Source organism: Schistocerca nitens, chromosome 6, assembly GCF_023898315.1.
Source record: "Schistocerca nitens isolate TAMUIC-IGC-003100 chromosome 6, iqSchNite1.1, whole genome shotgun sequence".
Taxonomy (NCBI): domain Eukaryota; kingdom Metazoa; phylum Arthropoda; class Insecta; order Orthoptera; family Acrididae; genus Schistocerca; species Schistocerca nitens.
The window spans coordinates 360,232,035-360,245,102 of NC_064619.1; positions in this window are offsets into that span (position 1 = coordinate 360,232,035).

Here is a 13,068-nt window from a genome sequence, read left to right on the forward strand (position 1 = left end):
AAAAGCAGCCTCGCGCATATGTAGTAATGTTATCTCAAGTCGCATGTAAATGTTTTAAAACTCTCGTAATAATAATCTTCCTCATAAAAAGTAACTTTTAACAACCATTCATTTCAATTTAAAGAATTTACTAATTTCTCCCATCCATGATCATCCCGATTATTGCAATAGAAAAATCAGTTGCTTCCTTTCATAAATGACAGATAGGTCGGCCAGCATTGCACAGAGCTGTGCCGGAAAAATTTATTGTAGGAGCAGATATATCCGGCGACTTCATTGAGGTAAGAATTTTTCCTTTTTTTATTCAGAATGATCTTTCAGGGCCATGACGCACCACTGCTGTCGTCCAAAATTTACCAGGTTAAATTCACAGTGAATTATTGAAAAGTCATAAGTGAGCGACAGTTTAATTGAGAGGTTACTTACATTGTGTTATTATCAGGTTATTGAATTTTTTTTTTATTGGTACGTTACACTGAATGTGAACGACATAATTATAATTTTTACTGTTGAGAGGTTTAGGAATTTTTCTGTTTTGAGCTTACACTGAACGTGAATATTATTTATGTTAGTATTTTCTGTCTTGAGGTTACACTAAATTAGAATCATATTCCTATTATTTATTTTACTTTGTGTGGAGGTTACAACATCTTTGGAAGAATACTTGTACTCTAAATACTGCTTCTTTTGTGCCATCTTCATATAGAAACCCGAAGTGATTGAGCGCTATTTGGTCTTCATAAATCTTGTACATTCGCTTGTGGATGACATTAAGAAACAATTTTAACAGTTGTCCATTAAACTGATGGTACATTAGTACCCACATACTTGGGCATTCGGTTTCTTATGTAGAGCAGTGAACTCTGATGTAAGCCATTTTGGAGGTATTTTGTCCAAGGAATAAATATGGTTGAATATTTCTGTGATCATTTCTACTTTTTCTTTATTGAGTAGTTTGAGGAATTCTGCTTGTATGTCATCTGGCCCAGCTTTCCCTTCCTTCATTTGATGTACGGCCGCTCCCACGTCTCTTACTAGGATATCTGGTCCCTCTGTGTCTAAGAATAAATGGTTCAAATGGCTCTGAGCACTACGGGACTTAACTGCTGAGGTCATCAGTTCCCTAGAACTTAGAACTACTTAAACCTAACTAACCTAAGGTCATCACACACACCCATGCCCGAGAGAGGATTCGAACCTGCGGCTGTAGCAGTCGCGCGGTTCCAGACTGTAGCGCCTAGAACCACTCGGCCACTCCAGCCGGCTCTGTGTCCAATACCTCTGGTTCTTGCCTCCTCTGGTCATCTTGAATAACTGTTCTAGATATTTCTCACACACTCTCTCTTTTTTCTTCCTTGTTGATTATGAGATTCCCACTGTCATCTACTAGCTTCCCACTGTTTGATTTGCAATATTTTCCTGCTGCCTCTCTGAGCTTCCGACGCACGTTGAAATCACTATACCTACCCTGATAAAGCTCAGTTCCTGCACATATTCAGTTTTTTCCTACTCTTTGGCTACTCTGATTTTCTTTCTGATAGTATTCTGTATCGCTTTGTATTCCACCAAATTACCTTTTTTCTTCCTCTGTTCTTCCATGAGGTCCAGAATCTCACTTGTCATCCACTGCCCAACAAAAAATTAGATACAACCAGAAGAGAAGGGAGAAACAAAATTAAACTCAACGGTTTGACAAGATATGTGGTTATATTTTAGTGATTAAAATAGTTTGTCAAATCTATAAAGAACTTAGCAGTATGAACCCACGTATCACTATCTGGTTGCACTCCCTCTGGCCTGGATGCCTACACTGATACGGTTGGGAAGGATGTCATAAAGCCGTTTATCCCCTGCTAGCAAATTGGCCACCTATTGTTGTAACTAGCCCTGATAACACTGGCTGCTAGCACAGGGACCGTCTTGACGCCCGAGCTGGTCCCATTCATGTTCTGGAGTACAGTTCTCCGGATCTTGCTGACCTTGGCAGTACCTCAGATTTATGCAGACGTATCGTAGAGCAATGCCCTGTCTCGTGAGTGGTAGCACATGAGGGAGCCAAGCATGGGACGATAATTCACTAGTCTCACTGCTGCTTGTCTCCAACGAGTGGTGCGGAAAGATACAGAACGTAGCAGAGTGGCTATTCCTTGTTCTCGGATGCCAGTAGCAGACGTAAAGAGGCAGATTAAAACAGTGTGCCAGACCGAGACTCGAACTCGGGACCTTTACCTTTCGCGCGCAATTGCTCTACTAACTGAGTCGTGCTCGGATATCTCAGTTGGTAGAGCACTTGCCCACGAAAGGGAAATGTCCCGAGATTGAGGCTCGGTCCAGCACACAGTTTTAATCCACCAGGAAGTTCCACATCAGCGCACACTCCGCTGCAGAGTGAAAATTTCCTTCTAGAGTATGATACGCTTGGTGCAAAATTAGGACATCCTTTCACATGCCAGCCAGACGTGGCTGACCGAACTGCAGTATGCTGTGCCTCAAGTGTCCATTAAGTTTACTACCCCTCTGGCAATAGTCAGTGTATATGTTTAACTGCTGATCCAGTAAAGACAAAAGTGAAGAGTGCGTATTGTCTATAGCGGGCGGCTAACTTTCTGCTGTTCCGCCGGTTTTGACAACGTCGGAAACGAGGAGATATGGATATGGATTTCACTCTTAACTTACGAAAAAAGGGACGTGGTATTGCGATGTTATTGAGCTAGCTGTAGAAAGTCTACGCACGATTTCAAGAATTACTGCTGTAATCTGTAAATACCAACTATATAGAGGCCGGTGATTTATCCGAAACTCCCAGAAAAAAGTGTAGTTACAAGCCAGACTGCGGAATAGCACGGGACTTTAGCCAACGAAAAACTCCAATTACGAAAATCATAGGTGGGTTTACCTGACGCTGTCTTCAAGGTAACCAAAGAAGTAGGTGAGCTCAAGCTAGCCTAAGAGTCACTGTCAGACACAATCAACGAGTTGTCTGAAGACGACTCAAATCTTTATACTGAGCAAAATAAAAGACTTAGTGATCAGTTTGTTCTACAAATGACTCAATTTTATGGTGATTTTGCATCATGGGCTGCTACCAGTAATGATAAGATAAAATAAATGATAAGATAAAAATACTAACGAAAAGGTGCATACCGGTGTTACACAAATTTACGCAACTCAATAGAGAAAGTGGGCTTGGACAAAGTTGCCGAACACAAGTTGTATAATTTCAGCGAACAGATTGGGAATGACTTCTGTGAATGGTGGAATATTTTTACGGACTAGATAGCATCGATAAACAAGAAACTGAGTGACCATTCATGCAGTCATAAATCAGATCAGTGTCAGCTCCAATATCTGATATCACACATACAGATCAGTCGATTTAGTTGAGAATATTCCACCTCATTCACCTGTTGCGCTTGGGGCCACTTATACGGATACAGTGATGCTTTTCGGGGAAAAGTTGCTTTAGCATAGCCAATTCTAAGAGTACCCTGAAAAAGAGGGAAGTCATTTCTTACTGTTCATTCAGGGATTTCAAGGGTTAATTTCAAAATGATGCACAGAAGATGAGATTTTTGAGAGCTTACATCCATGGTGACGGAACTTTGTGGGCCACCGACGCAATCGAATCTTGCCATACGCTGACTTTGAAAGGGCCTTCCTCGCAAAAATATAAGTGAAGTTCAAGAACGATTAAGAAGAGAAGTGTTGAATCTTTTCCGAAATATGATCCTACACGTGTATTTTGGAATGTAAACAAAACACGGTTTTGGGCTGATCGTATGTCGAATTATGGTATTTAAAGAATCCTGAAGGCCAGGTGGCCAACAGAAATCTGCAAGAAAATGATTCATATATTTGAGGTCAAGCTGAAGGAGCTCATGTCGACAGTCAATCAGCTTGATAGTAGAAGATTCGAAGGAATACATAGGACAGACTAAGCATCAAGCCGGGGTACCAATCACAAGCAGCCCTAGAGGTTATAGCCAACCTAATGACAGCTGTGCTGTGCCACATAATTTGCAAAATGAGCTCCAAAATCCACAGAGCGAAAATTAAATGGCAGTCACAATAATAACAACACACAGAAACAAAAACGTCGTAAGTAAAGTTTTAATCCTCCATCTATTAGTGATCAGTTGTGTCCGCGACAAAGTAACAGAGTGCAACCACCATAATGATGACTGGCAGAACCATCTGCAAGATCATCTTCAACAACCCGAACCCAATGACGATTGGAGAAAATAGCCAGAAATTATTACAAAAGTAGATAACTAGGATAGCCATTGGATGGAATCCTGACTGTAAAATTATACCAGTCGAAATCTGGCCCTGAATTGTCCGTTAGGATATGGGATAGGAGCCATGTTAGTAATGTTAACAAGCTTCGATATAATGATGGAAAGGGTGGCTGGGAAGAGTTTTGTCCAGATAAAAACCACTCTATGTGCCACAGGTCAAAACCTTGCCTGCTAATATCATTCTGGATACTCGGACAGATTTTAATGTTTTCTCAGACAAGTCTTATAAGAGAATTTGTGAAGTACTAGACATACCTACATTTCTCATCAGTAACTGATCTGTAGCCACCTACTCAAGGAATGTAAAAAAAAAAGAAAAAAAACATATGCGTCTAGAAATAGCAACAAAACGCCCCTTTGCAGTTGTAAATGGATTGCTGGTGGACTGTGTTATGAGACTTTCTCTGAGAAAACGACATCAAAATTGACTTTTCTCCAGTTAAGTATTACCTCAATATCAATGGTGTGCAAGATTTTCTAAATTCAGTTAAATAGAAAGGTTTTCATGGAATGTACAAGGTACTGCTAGGGTATATAACTTCACTCGATAAATCATGAGAGTACCACAGCCAGCGAGCAGAACCCAGATCCAATTACAATTCCAAAATACACAGAAACAGATAGAACCAAAACTTAAGAAATTTAACAGAAGACACAAGGTATTATTTAACCTATTACTTAAATATTCTCATGTATTTTAACACAAGCCCGGTGTGATCACTTAAAGGCAACGCCACACAATACCTTTTATTATAGCTTGTACACCATTCCATGAGTGAAGAGGCCTGCTTTAAACAGGGAGAGCCAGAGGCTGCTACAATGGAACATTATAGATCCACGAAAAGCCGTTATTGTAGTCGCTTACTGGGAGTAACGAAATTATGAACAAAAATCAGACCTGTGTTACATATCAGAAAAATTAACCAGATAATTGTGCCAGTTACAACATATCCTGAGAGGACTGATAAAGGTTCGATGGCATACAGCATCTTAGTGGCACCAGTTCACATGGCTAGTTCCTTTCGTTGCTGAATCATGCAGTTACTCTGCTTTTATTTACTTTGGAAGAAGGTACCTGTTCAGAAAGATGTCCTCCAACCGAAAGTTACTTCTGAGGTATTCATTTCCATATAGTATACAGTACTTTATTCCTGCATAGGATACAGTACTTGTACCTGAGCTCCGTGACCATCTGAAACTGTTTGTCGATATCTTTTGTCACACACATGTGACGAGAACACATTACTTTGCTACAGAAGGTACAGGATAAATCCTCACAGTCTGAGATGATTGTTAACCTGAAGTAATTAGCTTTGGTCATCAGAAGACAAAGTTCCTGGGACAGCTAATTACTTCAAAAGTGACATTACCTGACCACAAGATAATAGGAGCCACTGCACATTTCCCAATACCTCGAATGTGAAAGAAATTAAGGGGATATCTCAGACTGACTTCTTTCATCAGAAGATTCACACCTGCTCAGTTATTGATCTCAGAACCATTCCTCCACTTATTAAGAAAGATTTACAGTGGTATTGGCCTGAAGAATGTGAGAAGGCTTTTAAGAATATTAAGTAAGAATTAGTACATCCACATTAATATACTAATCGAAATGTCGTTGTAATTCTCTTTGATTACAGATGCATCTTCAGTTGGATTTGTTGCTTGTTCCAACCAAATCAGGATTATTGAAGGAGCTCCCACCTTTTGTAGAACGGCTGTAGCAAGTTGGATTACACCATACCATGAAAGAGCCTATGCCATCATCAAACAGGAAGCGCTTGGTATTCTGTTCTGCAAATTCCATTGCTACCTCTATGGAACACATATGAAGCTGTACTGATGTCACCAAGCTTGGTCTTCCTAGATAGCTGTAAATTAATCCATCTCTGCTTGCTCTCAGGTCGCTTCCTCTTCAGTATTACATTTCTGAAATATTTAATTTGCCTCATAGACGCAATGGGTCCCACTTCCTCAAAGGATTATGTGAAACGTTTGAGATGGAGTACCAATCTTCAGATTTCTTGTTTCTTGTTATAACGGAACACGCAGAAGATATTATCTGGATGCTTGTAGGAACATGTCATGGTTGCAAAATGCCGACTCTAGATGTGTCAGACTATGACAACAGCTACTACAAGCAGACATTTATTTCACCGCCGCGGTCTTCAGTCCGAATAATAGTGTGCCTACATATCGGTATATTATGAAGACAAGTTAATCTCGTATACACACTGCTCATGGGGACACTTTGGTGTAGCTAAAGGTGCGAGGAAGGTAAATACCTACTGTCATCAAATTCTTGTCGGGTTTCCAGCCGGATCAAACTGTCATCTGAGCACAATATTTCAGCGGTCCATCTGGTCGCCATCATCAGGTGAAAGAAGCTACGCTGCTCCCGCTGATACATAGTCACACCAACTGCTATTTCGCAAAATTCGACAGTGAATTGGTCAGTGAGACATGTGTTTGGCGAGCGATTAGGCTGCGCCGTCAAATTAACATCATTCACACAATAACAATTATATATCGAACAAGCACTGACCTCATTAAGTAACAAGATACAAAAGTTCACAAGACAATTATAAATGTCAGCAAGTGTCGAGTCACCTTCTTTCTACAGTGAATGGAATGTGGCCAGCATTCAAGACCAGTGAGCCGTGCGTGACTCGCGTTCCCGCCATCGTGTATTTTGCACCCTGTTTTTAACGTACTTCCACCTCACTACGTTAATTTAAATTACTACTGTCACTGAGTTGCTCCTTTCCCTGACCGTGAGCGGCGTTAGCAGCGCGTATCGATATATCCCCTCTCTTAGTATCTTTGTTTGACTGCTATTAATTCCCGGTCGTTGTTTGTCGTAGAGCAGGTCGTCTGGAGTTCGGGTCGTGAGTTCGGGTCTGCCAGTGAGTTGGAACGTGTCTGGAGCGGAGTCCGGACCTGTCAGTCGGGTAGTTGCAATGCGGCACTAGTGCAGTCGGTTGATGCAGCAGTGAGGTCTGCGTCGACATGGCTCGCCCGACCATTGCCGCTACGCATCACTTGCCACGGACTTGGTGGATCGTCGGTCGCTCGACCTACCGGACGACGCGTTTTGGCTCGCCAATCGTTCATGAGTCGGCTGTGTGTGAGTGTGTGTGTGTGTGTGTGTGTGTGTGTGTGTGTGTAGGTGTGTGTGTGTGTGTGTGTGTGTGTGTGTGTGTGTGTGTGCATCGACTTCCGATTTGTCTTCGTGCTTGCTTAGTTACTATTGGGTATCGTTCAGGTTTCCGTGCAAGTGTTTGTCAGTTTGTGTGTGTAGTTGGCGTGATTTCCTTTGACAAGTTATTTTAAATGTTGTCGGCATACTGGTTCTGAGAGGTCTGTAGTCTCATCATGATTCTCCGAGCGCTTCTGGGCCCCTTCAGTTACCATCTTGTGGTCCTTCCTGGTACAGGGATGTCGTTTAGCCAGTTGGCATGTTTCCTCTGCGTGGTTGGGTCAGAGCCAGTATTTCCGCCGACGTGTGTCTGTAAGTGAGTGGGAGACGCACCAGCAGTGCAGTCGCGACGGAGCAGCAGTCGCGGACGGACCAGCGGGCAGTAGGTCGGTTGATGCGGACCAGGGAAGATATCAGATATCTCCGCGCGGTGCAGTCGCTGGGTCCGCTGCCGGTCCCTGCGCAGTGTCGGAGCGTGTGTGGAGCTGTCCGATCGCTACGAGCTTCGTGGTTCACCGATCCAGGATGTCAAAGTTGAGTGGTGTTTTAAGTATCGAAACCTCGTCCATTCATGTTGTGGTTCGTTTCGGTGGTTCGCTGTTGGGGAGATTTTCCTGTGAGCAACACCGAGTGTTTGTACATATTTGATTGTGGATAACTACGTTCGTAACCTTTGGTGCTTGAGTTCTCATGTATCGATTGATGGCAAGCAAGTCGTTTTGTCGGTCGGCCCGTGGCTGTCCCCTGGTTGTGTTCCGACGGATCAAGTGTAGTTGGGCTCACCACCTTTGTCACCTAAGTGAACTAGGGCAGACCAACCTCTCTGGAGGCGTCTGAGTGCCATTGTCTTTATTGTCTTTTCCACTGGCGTTTAACTGTCTGTTTTCAGCTACTTAAAATTTAAGGCTTATGGTTATTTTTCTTTTTTTCTCAAAAATTTGTGGGGATTCAGTCTTGCAACCTTATCCTTAAAATTGTCTTTTAAGCCTAAACATTGCGGCCTTCTGCCTTTAAAAGATTATGGTAATATATTTTAAAGTTTTGAAATTTAATTGTGACCTTCAGCCATTTGTATTGCACCTTGCATATGTTTGTTCCATTTGCTTTGCCTTGAGGGTCTCCACCTAGCCCTGATACATGTTTTTTTTTTATTATTTTATTTTCTACTCTAACTGGATTTTTATCTTGTTGATTTTTTAGATGTCTTGTTTGGAGGCCTTCAGCCGTGAAGCAGTTGCATTTGGTAAAGGTTCGGCTATGTGCCACTTTGGTTGTAAATGTGTTATTAAATTACAATAAATTACAATTAGAAGCTGAAACTGACCCCAACCTTATTTGACCCTTTCCACAATCCTAATTACCTGTTCTGCCCAGCGGGTTTAGCGGGCATATCACCCAGCACCATTCTTTTATCTTTTTCTTATTTATTGGCTCTCGGGACGCGCCCACACAGTCAACTCAATAGTGTAATGTCACTTATGACTTTACGAACGTAAGGACAGCATAACACCCAGCCCCGAGCGAAAACAATTTCCAACCTGGCCAGGTAAGCAGCTCGCCTCTCTCCACCAGTGGCCGTTAATACATCTGACACTCAGTGCAGAATATTACATGAAAAAGGAAATGCACTGACTATACTAACCGATGCAATAATTAAACACTTATTCAGGTTTATGCTGCGTGAAGCCATTGTTGGCCGAAGGACGTAATCACTCGCAGTATCAATAAAACCATACAAAGATAGAGGGAAAGTACATCTCTTCAAGACCTATGTGATATAACAAACGGCAAAACCGTCACATCAAGGGGCTAGAAGAAACCTAAATGTTAAATAAATGGACAAACTAGTGTCAATTGACACTTGTGATCGACTGTTCTGAGCATGTGTTGATAGTAACTAGTTAACGGAATTATGTACCTACTTTACTTTACATTTATTCAGCTAAAGCTGCTTCATGTGTACTGATCATCAGGAAACTGTTCGACAGTTCTATCCTGCCTGCTGGTAAGACGCTCGCTCTGCTTTCAGATAAGGTACCTAATTTCATCTGCTACCTGTAATATCCATACATGTATATTTTCATACATCAGTGCATATACAAAGAGAGCGTCGTGTATAAAATGAAAAAAAGAAAAGATTTTGCTGATCTCTAAAGTAATTCCAGAGACACAACGATCATTTCATGATTATCTAAGAGTATGTAACTTTATTGCAACAATTAGATCATTCCAAATAGAATGATACCATCGATTTTGCTCTGTCTTCTCCTAGAACTGATAAACGAAGGATGTAATTTACCAACGTGCGCACCAGCTTAGTTGCATTATTCTTAATACACTGAAGCGCCAAAGAAACTGGTAGAGGCAAGAGTATTCAAATACAGAGATATGTAAACAGCCAGAATACGGCTCTGCCGTCTTATATAAGACAAAATGTCTAATCTGGCGCAGTTGTTAGATCGGTTACTGCAGCTACAATGACAGGTTATAGAGATTTAAGTGAATTTGAACGTGGTGTTATAGTCGGCGCACGAGCGATGGGATACAGCATCTCTGAGGAAGCGATGAAGTGGGGATTTTCCCGTACGAACATTTCGCGAGGGTACCGTGAATATCAGGAATACGGTAAAACATCAGACTCCGAATCGCTGCGGCCAGAAAAAGATCCTGCAAGAACGGGAGCAATGACGACTGAAGAGAATCGTTCAACGTGACAGAAATGCAACCCTTCCACAAATTGCTGCAGATTTCAATGCAGGGTCATCAACAAGTCTCAGTGTGCGAACCATTCAACAAAACATCGTCGATATGGCTTTCTGAGCCGAAGGCCCATTCGTGTATCCTTGATGACTGTACAACACAAAGCTTTATGCCTCGCCTGGGCCCACCAGCACCGACATTGGACTGTTGATGACTGTGTAAGAAGGCTGTTTATGTTTTCTTATTGGCAACGTTACGTAGCGCTCTGTATGAAAATCACTGGCTGTTCTGTGTGCAGTCTGTGGCTAGTTTGCATTGTTGTCTGCCATTGTAGTGTTGGGCAGCGGCAGCTGGATGTGAACAGCGCGTAGCGTTGCGCAGTACGAGGTGAGCCGCCAGCAGTGGTGGATGTGGGGAGAGAAATGGCGGAGTTTTGAAATACACATAGTCATCGTAATAATAACATCATAACACCTCAGTCAACTCTCAAAATCGTCGTAGCTTCCTCCAATAATTTAAAAAAAAATTCTCTGCTCATGTCAAAAGTGTCATCTGCCTCAAACGTACTTTAAAAATGGTGATCCCATACCGAATATATCATTCAAAGTTCTCATATCACAATGGGTCTGAAAAAATATGAACAGTTCACAAAACCAAGAATCGTATTTTAAGAGTTATGAAATGTGTGTACATGTGTGAATGTATCACAATGCCACTGAAAATTTTTTGGACACTGTTATATTCATAGGATTTAGTTTCTACACATTTGCAACGCAAATTCTCGACCTGTGAAATTTTTTATATGAGACTGCCACTGTAGCGGAAACTGCTGTCGTAAATATTTCCGTAAGAAAGTTACGTGACCACCTGCATGTAATGCGTCGTGGGCACCCAGCTGTGTCAGACGCCTGGAGAAAAAGCCATTAGTGTGTGCCTTTTCAGAGGCACAGGTAGAAAAAAAAAAGGAGGCCATTATCCTCGCTATTGACATTCCTTTGTACAAAGCATCGCAAATATACGCTCAAACTTGAAAACATTTGATTATACTGTGGAGTTCTTAATTTATGATGTTTACTAAAATGCCGAATGAAATGATGAGAAACATTTCACATCTATTGCCTTGCTAGTTGAAAGATTGTTTACTGCCTTATGAAATGCCATATGGCTAGTGAATGACGTTTAACGCCTTGCTTTGCCTATTGTGTTTAATATCTAGTTTCTAGCTGCACTGCAGCATTGGTTAAAATAAAATTTTATAGATGTACTAATATAAATATTTTCTGTCTACAGATCGAGTAAATAATAATTTTTTTCAAAAAAATGAGGGAGCACAAAAAAACATTTACCTTCACAGGAACTGCATTCATAATTTTCTTTTCAAGTACTTGGTAATTTATTTTGTAGAATAAGTGTGGTGCACCACTTTAATGACATAGATATTAAGATGTGAATAGACATTTCCCTTATCTGCATTGTTGTCTTTACTGTAATATTTTTCTGCTTGAGCTTTGTCATGCTTAGATATAATTTATTGCATTTTCTTCTGCTGTTTGCCAGGCATAGTACTACTAAATTTCACTTTACATTACTCTGTTAAGCCAGTTTTACTACTGATTTATTTTTCTTGTTTGCTGCCCATTGCGTAATATTAGTTGTAATACTGCTGCTTGCTTGGTCAATTTGAATATTTTGTCATTGCTGTTTGTGTTAATTGTTTTGTACTGGTGCATTGCCTCATCCCTTAGTTTAGCATCTGAGCTCAGTAGATTTAAGTTAGCTTAAGAGGGGGTAGACTATATAAGAGAATGAGTTGTGATGAATTGGAAGAAATGCATTGAGAAGTTATATGAAAAAAGTACAGAAAGCAGGTATAAATAGGACCTTTTGGGAATAATGAAGAACGAAGGGAGATCTCCGAGTTTTGTTTGCAAAATACTGCAGTAAAAGAAACCCTGACCTTTCCTTGTGTTATCCCACTATGTGTTTGTGTTCCCTTGTGTATTTGTGATTTTCCTGTCTTTATGTGTTTAGCTGATGTTGTTATGTTGTAGAATTTTTCTAATACTATGTTATTTACTTTGTAAAGATGTTTAAACATTATTTACTCTGTTCTGTTTTAATGCTCATGTGTGAAGTTGATGTTTCGAAAGTTATTCTGATCTTTTATGTATGTACTCATGTCATATTTCCTGTAACACTGATGTATATGTTATTTTGATTCTTTTGTAAAGCCTGTACTACAAATGTTATCTGTATTGTTATGTTTTTTAATGATTTATTTTGTACCTCTGTTATTGTATTTTTATGTTATCAAATTGTAATTGTTACCAGTTCTTCAAATTATGTATCATTTCACTGCACACGTTTCTGTTGGTCATAATATATGCACAGTATGTGAGAAGTTGGGACTTTTAGTGCTTGCACGTGTGTTGATAATTCAGCAAGGGACTGGATAACAGCATTGCTGGTTGTAAAGACATTTCAAAAAAATTTTTTGTGAGTGCACAAGTGGTGGTTTATGGAATTGCTATATTGTCTGCAAGACTCTTCGATGGTGATTGTGCACCTGCACAGTCGCAACATATGGGTGCTGGCCGTCTCTACAAGGACTACAGTGGGTCTGCATCTCTGGTGGCCCACCAATACCATTATTTCTACAAGGACTGCAGTGGGTCTGCACCTCTGGTGGCCCACCAATACCATAATCTCCACCAGGACTACATTTGTAAGAATGGATGTTATGAACTCCTATATATATATATTATGACTTTTGATGACTATTAAGGTAAATAAATTGTTTGTTCTCTATCAAAAGCTTTCATTTGTTAACTATGCCTATCAGTAGTTAGTGCCTTCCGTAGTTTGAATCTT